The sequence below is a fragment of the Elephas maximus genome, chromosome 26, assembly GCF_024166365.1.
Source record: "Elephas maximus indicus isolate mEleMax1 chromosome 26, mEleMax1 primary haplotype, whole genome shotgun sequence".
NCBI lineage: Eukaryota > Metazoa > Chordata > Mammalia > Proboscidea > Elephantidae > Elephas > Elephas maximus.
The window spans coordinates 15,460,357-15,482,552 of NC_064844.1; the positions used below are offsets into that span (position 1 = coordinate 15,460,357).

The following is a 22,196-nucleotide window of genomic DNA, read 5'->3' on the forward strand; positions in this document are numbered from 1 at the left end:
TCCGATCCCCAGCCCTTTTTAAAAGTTCAGTACAAGACGTGTACTTAAACTGCTTTTTAGCATCCCTTTTTAAATGCAACTCCCTCTCCAGAAAGCCACTTCCCTTCAGCTACTTAGGACCCCAAATACTTGCAGGGGGGTCTTCCCTGCGCCCGCCTCCGCATCCTTTTTGGCTTCAGGTTAAACCCTCGTAGGTGCTCCAGGCGCCTCCCCCATTCATGCTCCCCAGTTCCCTCCCTCATTCCCCAGCGTTCTTCTCCTCGACCTTGAGGACCCCCAGATGGAGCCCCGAAGAACTTGCGCGGCGTCCCCTTCCCTGCAGCTCTCGTTACTGCCCACGAGGACTCCGGCCGTTTCCCCTCGACCCACCGCGACCCCGATCACTACCGCCCTCCCACTACCCCGGGGCGACCCCTTTCCCCTTAGGTGTCCCCCGTCCCTCCAGCCAGAAAGCCGCTCGACAGGAAGACACCGAGAACCTACTAAGCGCAGGGTCCCACTAGGCGCGGCGCGGTGGGCGCGGTGGGCGCGGGGCTCGCGGCCCGGGCTCGCCGCCCCCGGCCCGCCGTCCTCTGCCCGACCGGCCCATCCCGGCCCGGGAGCCGGCGCTGCCTCCCCCGGGGTGTGGAGGCGCCGGCCGGAGGCGGACCGCGCCGGGCGTGGACTCCCGGGGGCCAGAAAGTCGGCCGCTCCGGGCGGCGCGGGGCCGCGAAGGGGGCGCCGGAGCAGGCGCGAGCGGCAGGGACACTCACCGTCGGCGCGCGCGGGGCGGCCTCACCCAGGGCACCTGCGGCCAGGCAGGATGGGCCCGGACGGCGCAGTCACCGAGAGGGCGAGCCCGCCCGCCGCCCGCCGACCCCGTCCCGGCCCCTCCGGCTGCCGAGCCAGCGCACTCTCGCCTCCTCCGCACGGAGCCCGGGGACCCCAGCGCCGCCGGATGCCCCCGCCAGGCCCCCGCCCCTCGCGCCGCCGCCTCCCCCTCTTCACCCTTCTCCCCTCCCCCCTCCCCCCAACCCCCACCGGAATGGAAAACACCTCCCGGGGCGGGGGGCGGGAGGGAGCACGCCTCTCTGAAGGGCAGCCTACCGTGGCCAATAGCAGGCGGGGCTCTGGAGGGGCGGGATTCCTAGCGGCCAATCCGGAGGCGTGTAGGTGAGGGCCGGAGGAGGGGGGTGGGGAGCGAGAGGGGGGCGGCCCGGGAGTCAGGGAGGTCCGGCCGCTCGGGTGCTCGCCGAACGCGGCTGCCATTTTGGAGTCGGGCAGTTGCGCCGGGAGCCGGGTCCGGCCGGGGGGAAAGGGAGGAGCCAGTCAGGTGGGAGAGAGGCGGTCACGTGGGGCGGGGAGGCGGAGAGGAAAGCGGGCTGCGGAGCCGAGGGGAGGGGTCAGCGGCGGGAGTCACGCGGGCCGAGGAGGGTCACGTGGCCGGGGAAGGGGGCCCTCGGTGGGCTTGCGGGTGGGAGGTCAACCTGAGGTGGGAGAGGAGAGAAAGCGTTGTCCTTGCTTTCAACCCTGTCATGGAAAAGGAGGGGAAAACGTTAAATAGCGGGCGAGAATGCCGAGTAGGAAAATGTGAATGAGTCTCCCCAGCTCCCCCAGCAGGGAGCCACCCAGTTACCAAATTCCAAGATCCACCAGGAGCTCAGCACCACATTGAAGTCAAGCATTCCCATCCCCACGCACAGCTGTCACAAGAGTAACTAACCCATCGGATGGGTAGGGTGCCCTGTATCCCTCTTTTTGCCCGCACCCTACGTGGAAGAGCCCTCGCCCTAGAAGTGGCTGAAAGGGTAGAAAAGAGAAGCGTGGTGGAGGGATTGTGACCCCTGCGGGACTCTTCCCGTCAGGCCCTTTAGAAAGATTGTCGTCATTCACAAACTTAAGGGCCACTTTCTATGTGTTAGACATACCCATGATCGTGTTTGAACGCCTCTAAACATACAACGACAACAACAAAAGCTTGCCTGAGACCCTGTCTAAACCCAAACCAAACCTATTACCGCAGAGCCGATTCCGACTCTTAAGAGACCCTGTCTAGTTCTCCTTACTTCAATTGATACTTCAAGTACCGGCTAAATAGTTCTCCCCATAGTCCACTGAAAGTGTGGCCCTTAAGGCTACCAGTGACCTCCCTTTGGCCAAGTTCATGGGTCACATTTGAGTCCTATTCCTTGATCTTAACTGCAATCAATTCTGAGCATGATGGCCTTCTCCAAGGGTTGTCTCCTCCCTTACCCCTCCACCACCGTGATTTCCCTGACACCATGAACTCTCTGATCATCTTTCTCTTCAGTTAACTTTCCTGAACCTACTTTCTGTTGACCCGTATTGAGGTTTCCCAGGGTCTGATCCTCAGTCCTCTTCTCAGTAAACATATAGTTATTCTTCACACTAGGGGATGTACCCCATTTTGATAGCTTTAACTTAGGTGTACATTTAACAAGGTCCATCCCTGCGTATGTAACTGCCTGTTGGACCAGTGGCATCACTAGGGGTGAGTGTGAGGGAGGGGTATGGACCACACCGGGTGATGCTGTCAGAGGAGGAGACACCAAAATGACTGTCTATAAAATTTTGGTGCAGTGTTTCAACAGACATTTATTATTTTTAGTAAAAATATCCCTGTAGTTGGGGTCTGGGGACCATGGATTCAGGGGACATCTAAGTCAATTGGCATAATAAAATCTATTAAGAAAACATTCTGCATCCCACTTTGAAGAGTGGCACCTGGGGTCTTAAACGCTAGCAAGCAGCCATCCAAGATGCATCAATTGGTCTCAACCCACCTGGATCAAAGGAGAATGAAGAACACCAAGGACACAAGGTGATTACGAGCCCAAGAGAAAGGGCCACGTGAACCAGCAACTACATCATCCTGAGACCAGAAGAACTAGATGGTGCCCGGCTACAACCGATAACTGCCCTTACAGGGAACACAACAGAGAACCCCTGAGGGAGCAGGAGAGCAGTGGGATGCAGACCCCAAATTCTCAGAAGACCAGACTTAATGGTCTGACTGAGACTAGAAAAACCCTGGTGGTCATGGCCCCCAGACCTTGTGTTGCCCCAGGACAGGAATCATTCCTGAAGCCAACTCTTCAGACATGGATTGGACTGGACAGTGGGTTGGAGAGGGATGCTGGTGAGGAGCGAGCTTCTTGGATCAGGTGGACACTTGAGACTATGTTGGCATCTCCTGCCTGGAGGGGAGATGAGAGGGAGGAGGGGGTTAGAAGCTGGCAAAATGGACAAGAAAAGACAGAGTGGAGGGAAAGAGCAGGCTGTCTCATTAGGGGGAGAGTAATTGGGGGCATGTAGCAAGGCGTATATGGGTTTTTGTGTGAGAGACTGACTTGATTTGTAAACTTTCACTTAAAGCACAAAATTATTTTTAAAAAAATCTCTGTAGTTATAATACAAAAGAAAAAATTTTTTTTTCGTTAAGCCCAGCTTGAATATATCAATATACCTACAAGGCTAAAACTCTATGCTAGGCTACTTTTTGAACCTTCTAATGTCCTCCTGTCAGAGCTGTCATTATTACCCAATTAAGATGATGTTTCAAATCACGTGGCTTCATCTGCACAGGCTACAGGCACTGACTTTCGTTTTTGTTGCTGCTGGTGTTCTTATAGTAGCTGATTTTGTCAGTTTTCTGGTGTTTTAGCTACAGTATTGTGGTAACTAGAATGGGGGGGAGTGACACCATGAGTTACCACACTGGGTGACACCAACCCTAGTGACGCCACTGTGTTGGACATCTCTCCTGAACCTCAATATGACAGATCCAAATCAGAATTCGTTTATCCTCAAAACCAAAAAACTCATTGCTCTGTCATACCGCTTTTGACTCATAGTGGCCCTACGGGACAGAGTAGAACTGCTCCGTAGGCTTTCCAAGGCAGTTAATCTTTATGGAAGCAGACTGCCACATTTTTCTCCCAAAGAGCTGCTGGTGAGTCCAAGCTGCCGACCTTTTGGTTAGCAGCCGAGCGCTTAACCACTGTGCCACCAGGGCTCCTTCCATATACTCTCAGAGGTCCACAGAGCCTCCTCCTTCTCCTATGTCCTTTATCGCCTTTGGTAACACCAACATCCACTCACATACCCAAGCCAGAAACTTAGAACCTAGGATTAACCCACCATGCCGCTCCCCCACTGCTGTAACACACCTCTACCCCCCTAACTGAATCTTGCATATTAATTATATTTACTAAATACCCTTTCCTCGCCATCTCCACTGCTGCCGCCTCACCCCAGTCATTTATTCATTCGACTAGTGTTTGCTGAATACTTATTATGTGCCAGGCATTATTTGAGATGCTGAGGATATAGGAGTGAACAAAATGGACGAGGTTACTGAATGAAGTGAAACAAACAGTAAATAAACAAGACAATTCAGGGGGTGCTATGAACACAACAAAATAGGGAAGCCTATAAGAACCTCTCGAAGTTGCCCAGCTCTTCACATCAGTCTCTTCCTTCACATCTTTTCTTCTTGTTCTTGAAGAGGAGACGGTCCTGATCCTCTCACCTGGAATCTTGATTTCATTCCCTTTCATCTTCCAGGATCTTTCTCTCTCTTCATATAAAGGAACCTTGATAGTGCATTGGTTACAGCACTTGGCTGCTGATCAAAAGGTTGGAGGTTCAAACCCACCAGGCGCTCCATGGAAGAAACATGTGGCAATCTGCTTCATATAACAGCTGCCTAAATACAAACCCCCCAACTAGACTATAAGCTACTTTGAGGGCAGGGGTCATATCTTATACACACAGTGCCTTGAATCAGAGAGTAAGTGCTCAGAAAATGATTGTCAGATGAACCGGTAAATCCTCTGACATCTGAAACAGGCAACCACAACAACATCTCTAGCCCAGGTCAGAATGGGAAAGTCACTGAACTCCCCCATTTGAGTTAGTGGCCGCGATGCCTCAAGGCAGGAGTCAGAGTTACGAAGGAGATCACCCATTTTGGTCCCTTGCAGGCCTGGGACACCATGCTCCTCTGCCCCTCGTGTGGCTGTAGTTGCTTCGTAAATACTACTTTACTTGACAGTGCCAGGTACATGTGGGCAATGTAAAAGTACACTTTGTTTCTGATGGTGAGCTTCAAACCCAGAGAACTCAGAGGAGTTGCCAGGACCGGCCCCGCAGAAGGTTGCAGTTGCCACTTCATTTTTGTATTTCCAGGCCCTCGAGTATCGCACCCCAACAGGGAGGAAGATGTTGCCAGTTCCGTCATAGTCATTGTAATTAAATCCAAGTTCTGGCAAAGGACAGTACGTAATTATGAAGTATTATTATGGTTTTTATCATTATTAGGCACCCAGCTGCCCAGCCCAGGAAACCACAGTGGTAAAACACTGAGAAGCCAAGCTCCTCTCCCAGCTGGCGTGAATCAATACCAGGTGTATTGGCACATCATTTTCACCACCCTGCTCTCAGCAGGAGACCTTATGTCCCTTCTTTTTGACAAGATAAATTTTTAAATGTGTGGAAAGAGGAAGTGTAAAGAAAGGCCTTTACCACCACCCCTTCTTTCCCGTTTTCCCAGAATGTTCTTTTCTCATCTATGTACTTACTGCATAAATCTTTCTCAAATCTATCCTCGACCTGCCAGCTTCCTGCACATTATTTCACAGTGTCTTCTAAGGATGGATGGCCTTATATTAGTTAGAGTGGGAGTACGGAGCACACAAAAAAAATAATTTTTCTGTCAAGAAACTTCCAGTATAGACTACATAACTCAGCATAGTCAGAGTTGACAAGAATTCTGCCATTTCTTGAGCCATACTTGGCATTTTCACATTGCTATTTGACTTTTTTTTTTTTTTTTCTGACTTAATCCTCATGGCCCTGCAAGGTGAGTCTTATTATCTCCATTTTCTTCAAGGTCATACTTAATGAATGACAGAAATGAGATTCCAGCATAAACATACAAATTCAGTTATTGTATGCTAATGGGGAATATGTCCACCCTGGTGGCAGAACACAGGTATCAGACTTCATTCACCTCTTCCTAGCAAATTAGAAATGGATTCTTGTACCAAGTAAATTTTAAGCTGAGCACTGAAAGGACAATTCAGAACTGATGCTGAGGGAATGGTGCCAAACGGAAGTCCAAATTGGCCATAAGCCTAAGATCAATCAATAAGGAAAGATTTCTTGTCCAGCAATGAGTCATATCATATTCTTCAAGTACCTTTATTGTCTGAGCTAACTCCAAATGGGGGATTCAACCCATGTGATACAACGGCAGGTTGGAAAGGGAGGTGGGTAGGTTGGGGAGTGAGTAAGTCTTTGAATGGCGGACAACTCTTAAATAACTAACATACTGGCACGTCTAACGTTGGCTTCTGAAACAAGCTGAAACCACGGCACCTTTTCCCACTGCCAATCACTTGTTTTTAACTGATGTGTGCCAAACAATTTCCATTCTCTAAAAAAAAAAAGTTCATTAACAATTTTTAAACAATTTATTTACCACTTTCTATGTCGTGGAGCCCTGGTGGCACAGTGGTTAAGAGCTTGGCTGCTAACCAAAAGGCTGGCAGTTCGAATCCACCAGCTGCTCCTTGGAAACCCTATAAGGCAGTTATACTCTGTCCTATAAGGTTGCTATGAGTCGGAATCAGCTTGATGACAATGGGTTTGGTTTTTGGGTTTTCTGTGTTGTACAAAGGAGCCCTGGTAGTACAGTGGTTAAAGTGCTCACCTGACAACCAAATGGGTCAGTGATTTGAACCTACCAGCCTGCTCCATGGGAGAAAGATGTGGCAGTCTGCTTCTGTAAAGATTTACAGCCTTGGAAATCCTGTGGAGCAGTTCGACTCTGTCCTATAGGGTCGCTGTGAGTTGGAATCAACAGCAATGGGTTAGTTGGTTGGTATATTGGACAAGGCAGTTCACTTCTAGTAATTTTAGTAGGTTTTCAAAGGTATTTTTAAAAATTTAAGTCAACTTTATTGAGGTATAACTAAAAGGATACAATAAAATGCATCCATTTGAAGTGTACTATTTAATCTGTTTTGAGGTATGTATTTCCTTATAACCACTACTATTATCATGAAATAGATCACGCCCATCATCCCGAAAAGTTCCCTTGTGCCCCTTTGCAATGGGAATTTAATATTAACTTGTATTCTGATGATCACCAGCTTCAACCTATCTCTTGAAGTCGAGACCCATGCCTGATTGATGTGTCTACCTGAACGTCACAGACAGACACTTCAAACCACACATGACCAAAGGGAAATGCTTCATTTTACCTCTGAGAAAACCCTCATCTCCAACCTCCCACTCTTTTCCCAAACTACTTTTTCTGTATTCTCCAATTTGGTTGTGGTAGTCATCCCATGGAGCCCTGTTGGCACAGTGGTTAAAAGCTACAGTTGCTAACCAAAAGGTCAGCAGTTCGAATCCACCAGCCGTTCCTTGGAAACCCTATGAGGCAGTTCTGCTCTGTTATTATGAGTCAGAATTGACTCCACGGCAACAGGTTTGAGCTGTTCTGTTTGTAATCATCAGCTACCAAGTCATATATGACCGTATTAAAAAAACAAAAAAAAACACTTTACTCCTTCCCTCTCTTCTACCTTCCAAAGTCAGCAGGTGATTCTACCTCACAAACAATTGTTAATTGGGTCTTTCCATTTCCACTATCCTCATTTAGACACTTGCCTCGCTGGCATGATTGCAATAAGCTCCTACTTTCTTTCTCCATGCTTCGAACCATCTGCCACACTAATTTTCTTTTGAGAATTCAGACCTGACCATTTCAGCCCCCTGCTTTCAGGAGCTGCCCACCTGCATACAAAATGGCTCTAAAAATCTTACACAGTATGGATTAACCTACCCTTCCAGGCTCCAGGCTCCTCTGCTTCCGGCAAGCAGAGCATGCTATGGATTTTCACGTTTCCGCGCCTTTCATCCATGTCCTAGCACTGTCGAAAGTGTGTCTTCCCCCCACACCTGAAAATCCCTACGCATCTTTCACAGTCTGGTCTATAGGACATTTCCTAGGTAAAATCTTCTGGAGTTCTCCAGATGAAAAAAGACTTTCTCTCTGTGACACCTAACCTCCAATAGCACGTTGCACATATATTTATCCTGCTAAAAAGACATGGCAATAATGGAGAACAGGAGAGCTGAAACAGAAAATCTGAATTTAAGTTAAAATGCTCATCCCTTACTTGCTGTGCCATCCAAGGCAAATCACATAGCCTCCCTGAGCCTCAGTTATTTAATCTATACAAAAAAACAAAAGCAAAAACAAACCCATTGCTGTCAGTTTCCAGTCATAGGGATTCTGTAGGACAGAGTAGAACTGCTCCGTAGGGTTTCCAAGCATTGGCTGGTATATTCAAACTGCCGACCATTTGGTTAGCAGCTGAGCTCTTAACCACTGTGCCACTAATGATAACAATTACAGTAATACCCTATCTCATGGGACTGTTGTGGTGATCGAATAAAGTAACTATAAATGTCAACGTAAAAAAACAAACCCATTGCCATAGAGTCAATTCTGACTCACAACCACCCTATAGGACAGGGTAGAACTGCCCTATAGGGTTTCAAGGCTGTAAACCTTCCTGGAAGCAGACTGCCACATCTTTCTCGTGCAGAGCGGGCTGGTGGATTCCAACTGCTGATCTTTCGGTTAGCAGCCAAGTGCTTAACCACTGTGACACCAGGGCTCCTCTTGCACTGTACAGATATGAGATATTATTATGATTGTGTAGCTGTATCTCCTGGTAGATTTTGAACTCCTGGAGTGCAAAATCAATGTCTGGTCATCTTTACCTCCCTCCCACCTAACAGTGCCTGGGCCTGCCTATTGGCTAGATAGGCTTATGACACAAATTACCTTTTTCTTTTTTTGTAGAATTATATTCTCTCAACTCTCTTAGCTTACTTTCTGCAATGTTTCTTCAAGGCCAGTCACAATATCCTCATTTCTTTTTGTAATTGTTTATTGCCTTCATAACTAGTTACATAACAAGTCTCTAAGAAGTGGAAAAAAATATTCTATCCCATGATTAATTTTAAATGCCTAAGATAAATGAGTTCACCCCCACGATTCATTCTTTCCTCTTACTCAACAAATATTTTTTCAACCCACTGTGTTCCCAGCCCTGTTCTAGGCACTGGGCATGCTGAGATGAATAAGAACCCTCACAGAATTTACATTACATAGGACTTACATTATAAGCACAAACCAACAAGTAAAGATTTTAATCTGTATAGTCAAAAGTACTGCAAATGACATAGAACAATGTTGAGGGCCAAACCCATTGCTGTCAAGTCGATTCCAAGTCATAGCGACCGTATAGGACGGAGTAGAACTACCCCATAGAGTTTCCAAGGAGCACCTGGTGGATTCGAACTGCCAACCTCTTGATAGCAGCTGTAGCAGTTAACCGCTACGCCACCAGGGTCAGCAGTGTCGAGGGCAGGGCTAAGTAACTGAGGAAAGCGGCATTTGAGCATCTATAATGAGAAGGAAGCGAAGAGATAATGAGAAGGGGGAAGAGCTCCAGGCAAAGAGAAGAGCACAGACAGAGGCCTTGAGACAGTATCAGTTAAAGTGGATGTAAGGAATTGAAAGCAGGTTTTCGTGGAGGGGAGGAAGTGAGCAACAGTGGTAGGAGTTGAGGCTAAAGAAGCAGAGGGGTAAGGCTTTGAAGGTCAAGGGAAAGAGTTTAAATTTTATTCTGTTACAGGAAACTATTGAAAGGTTTTAAGCAGGAGTGTGATGGAATCCGATTTGTTTCTTTTAAAAGATTGTCCTAATGAAGAAAGCATTCTGGGAACAGCAGGAGAGAAACTAGAAGCAGGCCAACCAAGTCGGTCCAGATGAGAGATGTTGGCGATCTGGATTAGGGTGATAGGGCTGAAAACGGCAGAGTCGTAGGTTTAGGAATATGTTTTGCAGGTAGAACTAAATGGTCTTACTGATGGATTTAATGGGATGAGTGAGGGAAAGTCATTAAGCGTGGCTCCTAAGATTTTGACCTAAGCAATTGGGTAGATGAAGGTTCAGTTTATTGACAGCCAATTTTATGGCAGGCACTGTGCTACTAAAAAGTGCTAGGCTCTGAGAATTCAAAGCTCAGTGAGTAAGACACAGTCCTTACTCTCAAAGAAAAAAATAAAAGCACTCAGTCTACTGGGGTAATACTGCCTCGTGCCCAGGTTACCACGACAGCGTCAAGGAGGAGCCCGTAGCTCCATCAAGCTGATTGAACCAGGAGTCCCAACCTCTCAGGAAGATCACCAGGGAACTTTCTTGCTATTCATGACATACGTGCAGTAACCCACATTCTAAGTAAAGCTTTAACCTAACTCTTTATGAATAAAGGATAATAGTTGCCAGCAGCATCTTCCAGAATCTCTGGTTTGTTATTTCTTTTTAAGAAAAGAGGAAAAAAAATAGAACAACCAAAATGAAAATAACGAGAATGTTCACACATTGTGAAGAATGTAACCAAGGTCACCGAACAACTTGTGTAGAAATTGTTGAATGGGAGCCTAAACTGTTGTGTAAACACTCACCAAATACACAATAAGTATTATTAAAAATAAATAAATAAAAAGTATAGTAATAAAAAAAAAGAGAGAGAGAGAATGGCAAGAAGGATATGGGAAATATCCAGGGCACTAATGATATTGGAAAGAGGCAAGTTGCTCAGCTAACGAGAATGGAAGTCCGTGTGGTCCAGGCTTCTACTGCAATCCCTATGCAAGCCCTCCCAATAGTAGGCTTGTGGTTAAGAATGGGTCCAGTTTTTTCATTTTAGTCACAACTAAAACTTTTACGAAATCTCTATATGGCTCTAGAAGGCCTTCTCTCAATCTTTTCTTTCTTTCTGGTGTTTATTTGTTTACATTTGACCAGATGATACATTTACATGTTTCAAAAATCAAAACAAAATAAAAAGGTACTTAATGAAAAGTCTCTCTCCCACCCTGCCCCATCCACCCAATTTTCCACCCCACCTCCAGGTAAAGATAATGATTTGTATTGGTTTCTATGTGTATTCTTTCAGTATTTCTTCATGCAAATACAAGCAATTCTTACATTATTTATCTTTCCCCCTTCTTACCCAAGAGTTGGCATGTTGTATCCCTGATCTGCATCTTGCTTTTGCCTTTAATAACATATCTCAGAACTCTTTCATACCAGCAATAAGAGAGCTTCCTCATTCTTTTTAACAGCTGCCTAGCGCTACACTGTAGAATCTGCCATAGTTTATTTAACCGTTCCCTTTTGAGTGAACATTTAGGTTGTTTCTAATCCTTGCTGTTTATTATAAGAAATGCTGTATTGAATAACCTAGTACATATGTATTCAGGTATATCCTTAGAATAAATTCCCAGAAGTCTCCCAAACACTTTAATAAAAGCTTCCAAGCAAATGTTCTAAAATGGCATAACTAGATTTCTGAATGAGAGCCTCAGCTTTTCAAGGATTGACGTCCACATTTCATTAAGAATAGCTCCTCATTCTTTGGCCTGTAAATTCTATTTTTGCTTTTCTTTTCCAATAAGGAAAATCTTCTATATTTAATCTGCTTCTCTTGCTACCAGTGTTGGGTTGGTGCTTAAAAGAAGAAGAGAAGAAAAAAGAAAAAACAGAGGAAATACAGTTCAGTTTGAGTATGTCCCAGTTAATTGCAAGCTCTACTTAGTTTAACATACAGAAGCATCTCTGGAATGAAGCCTCAGATGGGAATAATAAGATTAGAGTTGAGAACTTGTAAGGTGCACCTTGCCGCAAACAGCTCTAGCCCCAGGGTTCTTTCCAACACCAAAAACCCATGTTGTGGAGTTGATTCCAACTCATAGAAGCCCTGTAGGACAGAGTAGAAATGTCACATGGGTTTCCAAGGCTGTAAATCATTACAGAAGCAGACTGCCACATCTTTCTCCTGAGGAGCAGCTTGTGGGTTCAAACCGCCAACCTAGGTTGGCAGCCAAGGGGTTTAACCACTGTGCCACCAGGGCTCCACCAGGGGCTCTTAACCATTATTTATTAGCATTCCTCCTTTTTGTTTCCCTTAATAATTCTTCATTTTTCCATCGTTGCTTTTGAAAAATAGGTTTAGGGCTTGGTGATATAGGTAGACTTTCGCAAATGTGCCTTATAACTGGGCCGACAGCATAAGTTTTCTATCTTTACACTAGTTCCCCCTTCCCTGTAAGACCTTTTTTCATTTATTAGATTCCAGGTATACGAGACCAGGATGGAAGAATCTTGGGGCACTTTATTTACATGAGGTTTGGGAGGACATATACAGAGGTGGACTTATGGACGGGTGATGATGCAATGAGGGGCACCGTTTTTAAAATATGCACATCTTATTTTTTTTTAAGAAGCTAGTCCAGTAATATTATTATCAATGTAGAAAATAAAATTATCCTTCCACATAGCACTTCTCTTTGGTTCTGTTCCATGTTTGCAGAAGATTTGTTGTTGATTTGTTCAGTTATAGCATGAAAGAAAGCATCTAAAAGGAAAACACAAGGTTAACAATTACAGCAAATAGCCACCCAGAATGCCTTTCTATGCTCCCAAACTCTCTTCCTCAGGGATCATAAAATCTGAAAATTACAGAACGGTCAAAAATCTCTGAAGAATATCTATTCTACTCTCCTAGCTTTGATTGAAATGATCTTCCATTTTTAAAATGTCTCACGTAAAGATTTCAATCTCCCTTTTGGCCATCACCTTTTTAAAAATTTTTTTCCCTATAGCTGGTAAGACTTAGACTCTATGCTCAGGGTATATCCAGAATTCCTTTTTAAGTGAGAAATAATACTCAATGACATTATTTGTGCATTTGGTCCCTGAGTATCTGTAGATGACACAGGCCCAGTGAGCACAGTCTCATTTTCTTCTGGGAACTATGGTTCTCCCTCATTCTGAGTCCATGGGCTTAAGGTGAGGAGTGATATCCCCCACCCCCTGCCTCAGAGGTGAAGCATGTGACATTGGTCTAGGCCAATGAGTATATCATATCCCCCTGGCTACAGTGATCAGTTCTGAATCTACTAGAAAAGTCCACTCTGGATTTGAACCTAGATACGAATATTCCCAGGAGCTGCTTGCATCCGTATTGGGCACATGAAGAAAGAGTTTGCCTAAGAATGGAGCCAATACTGAAGATGTTGAATTGAGAAATGGGGAGAGAGAAATTAGGTCCTGAGTCACACTGTTTGAGCCCTGGATCAAGCCTTACCTAAACCAGATACTCTAAATTATTCAGTTACTTGAGTCAATAAATTCATCATTTTTTGTTTATTGTGAAAGTTTACAGGTCAAGTTAATTTCTCATACAAAATTTATACACGTATTGCTATGCGACATTAGTTGCAATCCCTATAATGTGACAACACACTCCCCCTTTCTACTCCAGGTTTCTTGTGTCCATTCAACCAGTTCCTGACCCTTCCTGCCTTCTCATCCTGCCTCTGGACAGGAGCCACCCATTTGACCTCGTGTATCTGATTGAACTAAGAAGAATGCTCCTCACAATTTCTTATTTTTTGTTTTATAGTCCTGGCTAATCTTTGTCTAAAGAGTGGGCTTCGAGAGTGGTTTTAGTTCTGGGTTAACAGAGCATCTGGGGGCCATAGCTTCGGGAGGTTCCTTCAGTTTCTGTCAGACAATTAAGTCTGGTCTTTTTACATGAACTTGAGTTCTGCTCCACACTTTTCTCCCTCTCCATCTGGGACTCTCTGTTGTGCTCCTTGTCAGGGCAGCCGGATACTGTCTAACCAAAACCAAACCCACTGCCATCGAGTCATTTCCAACTCACAGTGACCCTATAGGACAGAGTAGAACTGCCCGTAGGGTTTCCAAGAAGCGCCTGGCAGGTTTGAACTGCTGACCTTTTGGTTAGCAGCCGTAGCACTTACCCCTATGCCACCAGGGTTTCCGGGTTCTTCTAAATTCATCTTTTTGATTAGCTAGCTTAGATTACTTTTTCATCTGTGGCAATTAAGGGATTTTTAGTCGATGTACTATCTTCACATGAAACGGGCAAATTAAACTTGTGCTATTCCCATGATTTGATAAATTTTACATGATTTCCCCAGTTAATTCCCACATTCCTCTATTCTTACACTCTGAGTGACTCTCCCATTTGCAGCATACCCCAGGACCGAACACCAAGCCAGAGGTCTCCTTCCCTTACCCTCCAGACTCCTCCAGCTCTTGTTTAACTCCAGCCTACTGATGAATTTAAAGAAGGAAGGAAGCAGATGGCAACCTGATTCATAGACCTCTCATAGAGAACGAAGCCAATTTATTTTGGGGGTCAGTTCTCGTTTCATTTCAGCAGTGAATGAAGTTGTTTGAATCCATTTCTGATTCACGCCTATAATCATCTGGACTGACACAAAGTTATTCACATGGGAAAAATATTTTGGGGGTTAAAGTTTTCTTCCAGTTTGAGAAGGATGATGTAAGATGGAATCAAGTTGTGCCTGTCTTCTTAACCTTTTTGTGCTAAAATAGGCAGCATATGAATAGGATAATAACCAATCTGGACTGTATTCATAATGATCACTGTCATGAAGACTACTTTTGGGGATTTACTTTTAATATTTCTACTCCATGTGGGAGTACACTTTGAAATATCATATGGTACCCACTATATTATTAAAATAGAGGTTGAAATATCTTTGGAAATTATTGCCTGCTTTAGTTTTTTTTAGAGTAACAAGCGTTTTGTAGGTGTAACATTTATGGCTTCTATTTGAAAATTCTTTTTAATTAGAGCGATATTCTGTCCATGTCTCAAAGCCACTAAGGCTTCATGAAAAGTCTTGAGATGGGGTTATTCGCTGGAAAGTGTTTTGAAAAATCTGGGCTCAGAATATCAAATGGACCATTTTTAAACAGCTTGTGTAATCTGCTGGATATGCTTAGATATGAAGTATGCTTTGTTCTGTTAAGCAAGCAAACAAACCCGTTGCCGTTGAGCCGATTCCAACTCATATCGACCCTATAGGACAGAGTAGAGCTGCCCCACAGAGTTTCCAAGGAATGCCTGGTGGATTTGAACTGCCAGTCTTTTGGTTAGCAGTAGCTCTTAACCACTACGCCACCAGGGTTTCCTTTGTTTCATTGCTTCCATCATATATATACATATTTCAAGACACAAAATGCTCGGCTTGCTCCAGGATAGGTTTTGTGAGTGAGTGGTATGCAAACAAATGATAAAATGATAGACGTCATCTACATATTTTACAAAAACACCTCTTGCTTATCCATGTGTAAGCAGGAAGCCTGATTTAACAAGATGCAAAGAAAAGTCTTATAAATGGCCCATGTAAGCAGGACAGGTCTCCCCAAACTGGTGGGGCCCTAAAAGCAGTTGTCATAAGTATGTGGGTATTTGTTACATCTGTTCCTCTGCTTAGATATTCCCATTTGTAAATATGGCCAGGTCTTCAGGGTCAGAGCCAAGATCAGCTGAGCTTAGTTCTTCTATCAGTTCAAGAGAACCTGTGACCACCAAAATGGATTGCACATATTTTGTGACTCACCTGAGATATCCGTGTTTCCCTAGCTCTATGTCATTTAAAGTTTAAGATCTAAATCCTTTTACTTGGTCCTCGGAGAAATAACCGTAATTAATCCTATAGCATTAAATTCATGGGCGACGTGCTTTGGAAGGAATAAACTCTGGTTCTCCAAAAGGACTTGGATATACAGAATTTCAATGCTTCAAATGATGTAATTTTCTATAATATTTAGCCTGCTAATTTGGGTTTGGTATTCGTATAATAGGAGATTTCGAAGAAAAAGCAAAAGAGAGGCTAATTTGCTGGGTATTGCTTCAGTTCTTTTGTTCTTTTTGAATCTAAAATTAACCAACATCTGCAGTGTCAACAAGGACTCCATATGGCGTTCAAGTTTGTACTTTTCCTAAATAATGCATTTGAGGCAATGTAATCTGAGAGGAATTTTGAGGTAACAATGATTAGAATGCTCTGTATTGTGTAGCACTTCATAGTTTCAAAGTGGCTTAACCTCTAGGCTCTTATTTGTTCCTCACAACAATGTTAAGAGGTAAGGAGGTCAGGTATTTATTATTGCTGCTTAACAAATGAGAAAAGGGAAACCCAAAGTGCTGAAGAGCTATGACCATAGTCACTACATCGGTAGGTTGCAGAGTTAGAATGAAACTCAGGCCATCTGGCTCCTAATCCACTGCTTTTTCTACCATATTACCAGCATCAACTTATTGACAAACAGTGTTAAAATAGAATGTTTTCAAAATAGATCCCACAAACAACTCTGTAGGAAAAGAAAAAGAACTCAGCACCAGAAACTAAATAATAAACGTGCCATGTTTGCTTTCAATGGAAAAGCAGGTTATCTGGAGTTTCATGGAATTCATTTTTGCTCAATTACGTTAGCAGATGCTTTCTACAGAAGTTCCTCTAGTTACTCTCGTGATCTCCAATTTTACTGACACAGGAAATAGCTTCACCAAAATATTTTTTCTTCTCATGAAGTCACACCTCATAAATCTTTGTCATCTCTAGAAAATTCAAAAACTTTACCGTAAGTGAGGTTGCAACTAAGAGGGTTTTCCTCACAGTAATAAGTCGTAGTTTATGTCCACCTGAGTTTTTAAACATTTCGTTTTCCACTCAACTCCTGTAAATATCTGCATCATACCTCTGAGAATTTCTGGGACAGAAAAAAGGTCTTTTGAAGTTAAAGAATGTATTAGAAGCATAGCTGTGACTGGTATGCAGCTATGAATTTAGAAGAACTGCCTTTTTGAAAGCATAAATTATGTTATTGCTAATCCATAGTTTAGAGAAATTCCTAGCCATGCACTCTTCCCCTTTCTACTTTCAAATGGAGAGAAATTCAATTACTTCCAGTTCTTGAATGTTTGAGGCTTAAAATATTATGAAAGCTGGCATCCTTGAAGAGGAGTATTAAGAGCTTGTAATATCAAAAAGGTACTGGCACTCCGAAGCACTGACAGGCAGATATATTTCTAACAAGTGGAAACAGAGGCACATACTGGCAAAAGCAGCAGCCAGTGAGGACTGTAATCATGGCTTGGCTCAGTCTAAGCTGGTCCTGAAGATACTTCACGAAAGTGCATTATTCTTTAGGAAGCATCTTCTACTGAGTGGGAAGCTGGCAAGAAGCAGCATTAGAGGTTGCTGACACCAAAGCTTCCTTAGAACTTTAATTTTTTTTCCATTAGTTGTTTGGATAGGTCTCGAGGGACCACAAACAGAAAAGCAATATTTAAATTTGATCCTGTCCAAAACATTCTCACAACACAAATACCCTACCTACTCTGTCCAATATTAGTGCAAATACACTAAACATTTTTGAAGCAGTCACCTAACCGAAGTAGAAGAATGTTTTATTTCCTTGCATGAGCAAACCTGGACTTGGAGGCAGTTAAAAAAAAGAGACATGGAGAGGAGACAAGGGGTCATGATGTGGAATGTATGTGATGGTTAATTTTTACATGTCAACTTGGCTTGGCTCTTGTGCCCAGTTGTTTGGTAAAACGTTAATCTAGTTGCTGTTATAAAGTATTTATGTGTGATTAAATCAGTTAGCAGATTACCTTCTATAATGTGGGTGGGCTTCAGTCAATTAGCTGAAGGTCTTAAGAGCAAAAGAGGAGTTTCCTTGGCGCGTGTTCTGGCTCTGGGCTATAAATAGACATTTTCTACAACACCTCCACTCTTCACTCTTCCTGTCACCTGAACAACAGATTTTGGGACACAAGCCTGCAGGAGTCTCCAGTCTGCCACCTGACTTACAATTGCCTGAGCCAATTCTTTGAAGTAAATCCCCCTCTCTCTCTCTCTTTGTGTATATATTATCACTGATCTTTTTCTTTAGATTAAGAAGCAACTAAGTGGGAGGAACTGAGGGGAGTTGGAGAATTGGGGTTGGAAAGCTTTGAGGGAGGAGAGGCTTAAAGCATGAGTCTGGCTAGGCATGGGGATCCGTGAAGAAGAAGCCAAGAGTGGTGGAAGAGGGTGAAGTTGGTGGTAGCATTCAGAAGTAGTCTGACTGGAGAGAGAAGCAAATGCATGAGGCAGGGAAGTCCCAAGGCACCATGAGAACCCACACCGTGCTTGCTTTCTCTTAGCTTATCCAGTCTGATCTAGTTTTTCTCCTCCTTCCCCGCCATCTCTATATCTCTGCCCCATTGCAAGAAAAATCTGAGTTCCGCAGCCCAAGTTTCTTTAACTAAGTCCTTATTCATCCATTGAGTGATTTGTGGGGGCTGGGACTAGTAATCATTATTTAGCAATAACTTCAGCATTCATCAGTCAGAATTGGAATGCTATACCTTTGTTTCCAGTCAGTCCACTTACAACCACAAATCTCTTTGAGCTAAAGCAGAGTAACCTGGTCCCTTGGCTCTTCTACTGCTGATTAATAGACTTGACAGGAAAGCATTGGAATGGCCAATGCAACTCCCACAACAGTCCTGTGATTTTCAGCCAGTTTGGCTAAAAAAAGGAAGCTGATTGGGTCAAACCATGTTAGCCAATACCTGTCCTCTCTGCCTGAATTATAAAGCAAAATGGTACATCCTGTTCTCTTGCAGTTCATTATTAAAAGAAAGTATAAGGAAGTATTAGATCATGCCTATAATATATGAGATAACTAGACATTCCAGGATGCTCCTGCATTACCCATTGGAATAAGTCATTTGCACACTGATACAGTAATCACTTGAAAAGTTAGACACAATATAAAAAAAAAACAAAGTTGGACACAATATCACTCCTACTTCCCCTCCCTACATGGATGCATATGAACAGTGGCTCGGAGGTAGTGGGAGAAGGACATGGCCTTGCCAGCTGGTGCTGAGAAAGACCAAACAGTTAAATACATACAACCAGCTCGTTCACCTGACTCCCCTGTCAACACGCACTCAACGTGCATCGTTGCCACGGAAGGAATTCAGAAATCAACTAGAGTGTGAAGGCCAGTAAATTTCCTCCTAAAGGTGCCTGTGGAGTATGGCTAGGCCGTAAGACTTTGCCTTCCTCCCTCCACTGACACCTTTAGGATGGCCTTTTGTGGCCAGTGTACTCTAAGGAACCTGACTTGTCCCGTAGGAAAACATTGAGAGTAAGGAAAAATGGAACACAATGTGATTTACCCTGAGTCCCTCACCCTGCTGGCTACGCCCCAGGGTGGAGTTATTCCTGCTATCACAAATAATTCACCCTGATTGGATCAACATGTTTAAAAGATGTTTCCAAATATGACTGAAACTCCAGGTGCGGACTTAAGCTCCAGTTACCAAGGGCAGATTTAGAAGAGGAGAGAGGTTGGAAGTTAGAAAAGTGAAGAGGTGCTGTGATCTGGTAGAAAAAGCCAACTGTCAGCAACTAGGTGTATGTCTTTGTTCAGTCAGTTTCCTTGATTCTGAAATGAAAGGAATTTGGTGTAACAAACTTTTGAGATATTGATTTATGTTCTCTACTTCCCCTGTTTCCTTTTCCCTTTCCTGTTCTGTATATCTTTGCCCCACGGGAGGTTTGGGGCCAGACTTTCAGACTTTTGAATAAACCCATTGAGGAGAACAAGTTTTTAGGAGAGCTGGAAACCCTGGTGGCAGAATGGTTAAGTGCTATGGCTGCTGACCAAAAGGTTGGCAGTTTGAATCCACCAGGTGCTCCTTGGAAACTCTATGGGGCAGTTCTACCCTGTCCTATAGGGTCGCTATGAGTTGGAATCGACTCGATGGCAATGGGTTTGGTTGGTTTTTTGGTATTTCCCCAAGAGGAGCCTTGGTAGCGCAGTGATTAAGAGCTTGCCTGTTAACCGAAAGGTCAGAGGTTCAAACCCACCAGCTGCTCCACAGGAGAAAGATATGGCAGTCTTCTGTAAAGATGACAGCCTTGTAAACCCTGTGGAGCAGTTCTATTGTGTCCCATTTGGTCCTATGAGTCCGAATTGACTGGATGGGTACGGATATTTCTCCAGGCTAAAAAGATCTTGGTCCCAGAAAACAGCAAGATGTCATCCTGCCTCCTGGCAGAGCCCCTTGGCTATGTATATGACTCAGGGAGGCTGGGTCTTTGGCTAAGAGTTCCTTTTTTTAAGAAAGAGCAGAGGAACAGCCCCAAAGGACCATGCAGATCAGGACATTCTTTTGTGGATTAATAATTGGAGGGAACCACGAATGTTTTGGTGTTTCTTAAGATGCCTGGGGAATCCATGAGTGGTGTAAAATAGTAACATACTCATCTGCTTACAGGAAGATTGGAGGTTCAAGTCCACCCAGAGATATCTAGGAAAAATAAAAAAATTCCAAAACTTCAGCCATTGAAAACCCTACAGAGCACAGTTCTACTCTGAAACACACGGGTCACCGTGAATCAGGGTGGACTTGACAACAACTGATTTTTAAGGTGCCTGGTCCCCGCCATAAACCCTAAGCAAGTGTATGGAAGATGTTCCAGGAATGACCAAGTTAAATTCCTGCCAGCCCTGCAGGATGAGGGCTCAAAGTTAAAACTGAGTCACTGTGTTCTACTAACTCTAAAGAGCCATCAGTGGTAAGATGACCACTAGTTTGTTTAATTTGTATATCTTTATTAAAACCCCCCCCAAAACAAACCCATTGCCATAGGGTCAATTCCGACTCATAGCAACTCATAGAACTGCCCCATAGGGTTTCCAAGGAGAGGCTGGTGGATTTGAACTGTCAACATTTTGGTTACCAGGCAAGCTCTTAACCACTGCACCAGCAGGGCTCTGATTATTTATTAAAGCTAAGCCTTAACAAATCTTGCACAGTGTAATCAATCTGCTTTCTTAGGATTGAATTCATCAAGGATTTGCCAGCCATGCTTGTAGTATTTTTTTCTTGGTCCAGCCATTTCTGGGCTCTATGTTTTCCCATTTGGGATGTTTTATTGAGAAAGTCCAGAGGTACCTTGAAAAACATCGCGTGCCCTCCCACAAATCCCTAAATGCTTTCTTCAGAGTTTAAAAGGAGTATCTCTCATCCCCGGGCACACACGTTAGTTGACGTGAGGAGCTACTCAGAGTAACTCCACCTAGCTAGAGGATCAGGTCTTTGGTTAGTTTCTCTCAGGCCATGTGCATTTTGGGAGGTGCTAATAAAACAAACAAAACAAAGCTTTTAAAAACATACTATGCACATGAAGGAATCTGGAAGGCATTATGCTGAGTGAAATTAGTCAGATCCAAAAGGACAAATATTGTATGAGACCACTATTATAAGAACTTGAGAAATAGTTTAAACAGAGAAGAAAATATTCTCTGATGGTTACAAGGGTGGGGAAGGAGGAAGGGAGAAGGGTATTCACTAATTAGATAGTAGACAAGAACTATTTTAGGTGAAGGGAAAGACAACACACAATACAGGAGAGGTCAGCACAACTGGACTAAACAAAAAGCAAAGAAGTTTCCTGAATAAACGGAATGCTTCAAAGGCCAGTGTAGCAGGGGCGGGGGTTTGGGGACCATGGTTTCAGAGGACATCTAGGTTAATTGGAATAATAAAATCTATTAAGAAAACATTCTGCATTCTACTTTGGAGAGTGGCATCTGGGGTCTTAAGCGCTAGCAAATGTCCATCTAAGATGCATCAATTGCTCTCAACCCACCTGGAGCAAAGGAGAATGAAGAACACCAAAGATACAAGGTAATTTTGAGCCCAAGAGACAGAAAGGGCTATACAAACCGGAGACTACATCAGCCTAAGACCAGAAGAACTAGATGGTGCCCAGCTACACCCAATGACAGCCCTGACAGGGAACACAACGAAGAACCCCTGAGGCAGCACGAGGGCAGTGGGATGCAGACCTCACATTCTCATAAAAAGACTAGACTTAATGGCCTGACTGAGACTAGAAGGACCCCGGAGGTCATGGTCCTCAGGCCTTCTGTTAGCCCAAGACAGGAACCATTCCCAAAGCCAATTCTTCACACAGGGATTGGACTGGACTATGGGGAAGAAAATGATACTGGTGATGAGCGTGCTTCTTGGATCAAATAGACACGTGAGACTATGTGAGCAACTCCCGTCTGGAGGGGAGATGAGAAGGCAGAGGAGGTCAGAAGCTGGCTGAATGGACACAAAAATAGAGAGCGGAGAGAAGGAGTGTCCTGTCTCATTACGGGGAGAGCAACTGGGAGTATG

The 22,196-nt window shown here is 44.1% G+C and overlaps 1 protein-coding gene across 9 annotated transcripts in view; it reads right to left on the reverse strand.

Annotated features, from left to right (window-relative positions):
• SOCS5 (suppressor of cytokine signaling 5) overlaps positions 1-22,196 on the reverse strand; it is a 106,327-nt gene that overhangs the window by 60,110 nt on the left and 24,021 nt on the right. Inside the window, exons 1-2 of one of the 9 annotated variants that reach the window (XR_007515512.1) lie at positions 6,750-6,846; positions 2,799-3,197 (exon numbers count right to left, since the gene is read on the reverse strand). The exons of 2 other annotated variants lie outside the window; for them this stretch is intronic. The gene's annotated coding sequence lies outside the window, so the exon portion shown is untranslated. Of the gene's footprint in view, positions 1-479; positions 504-752; positions 943-1,086; positions 1,265-2,798; positions 3,198-6,749; positions 6,849-11,712; positions 12,510-22,196 lie in introns of those variants that run through there. 6 more of the 9 variants (XM_049870236.1, XM_049870233.1, XM_049870239.1 and 3 more) reach the window with 6 other exon arrangements.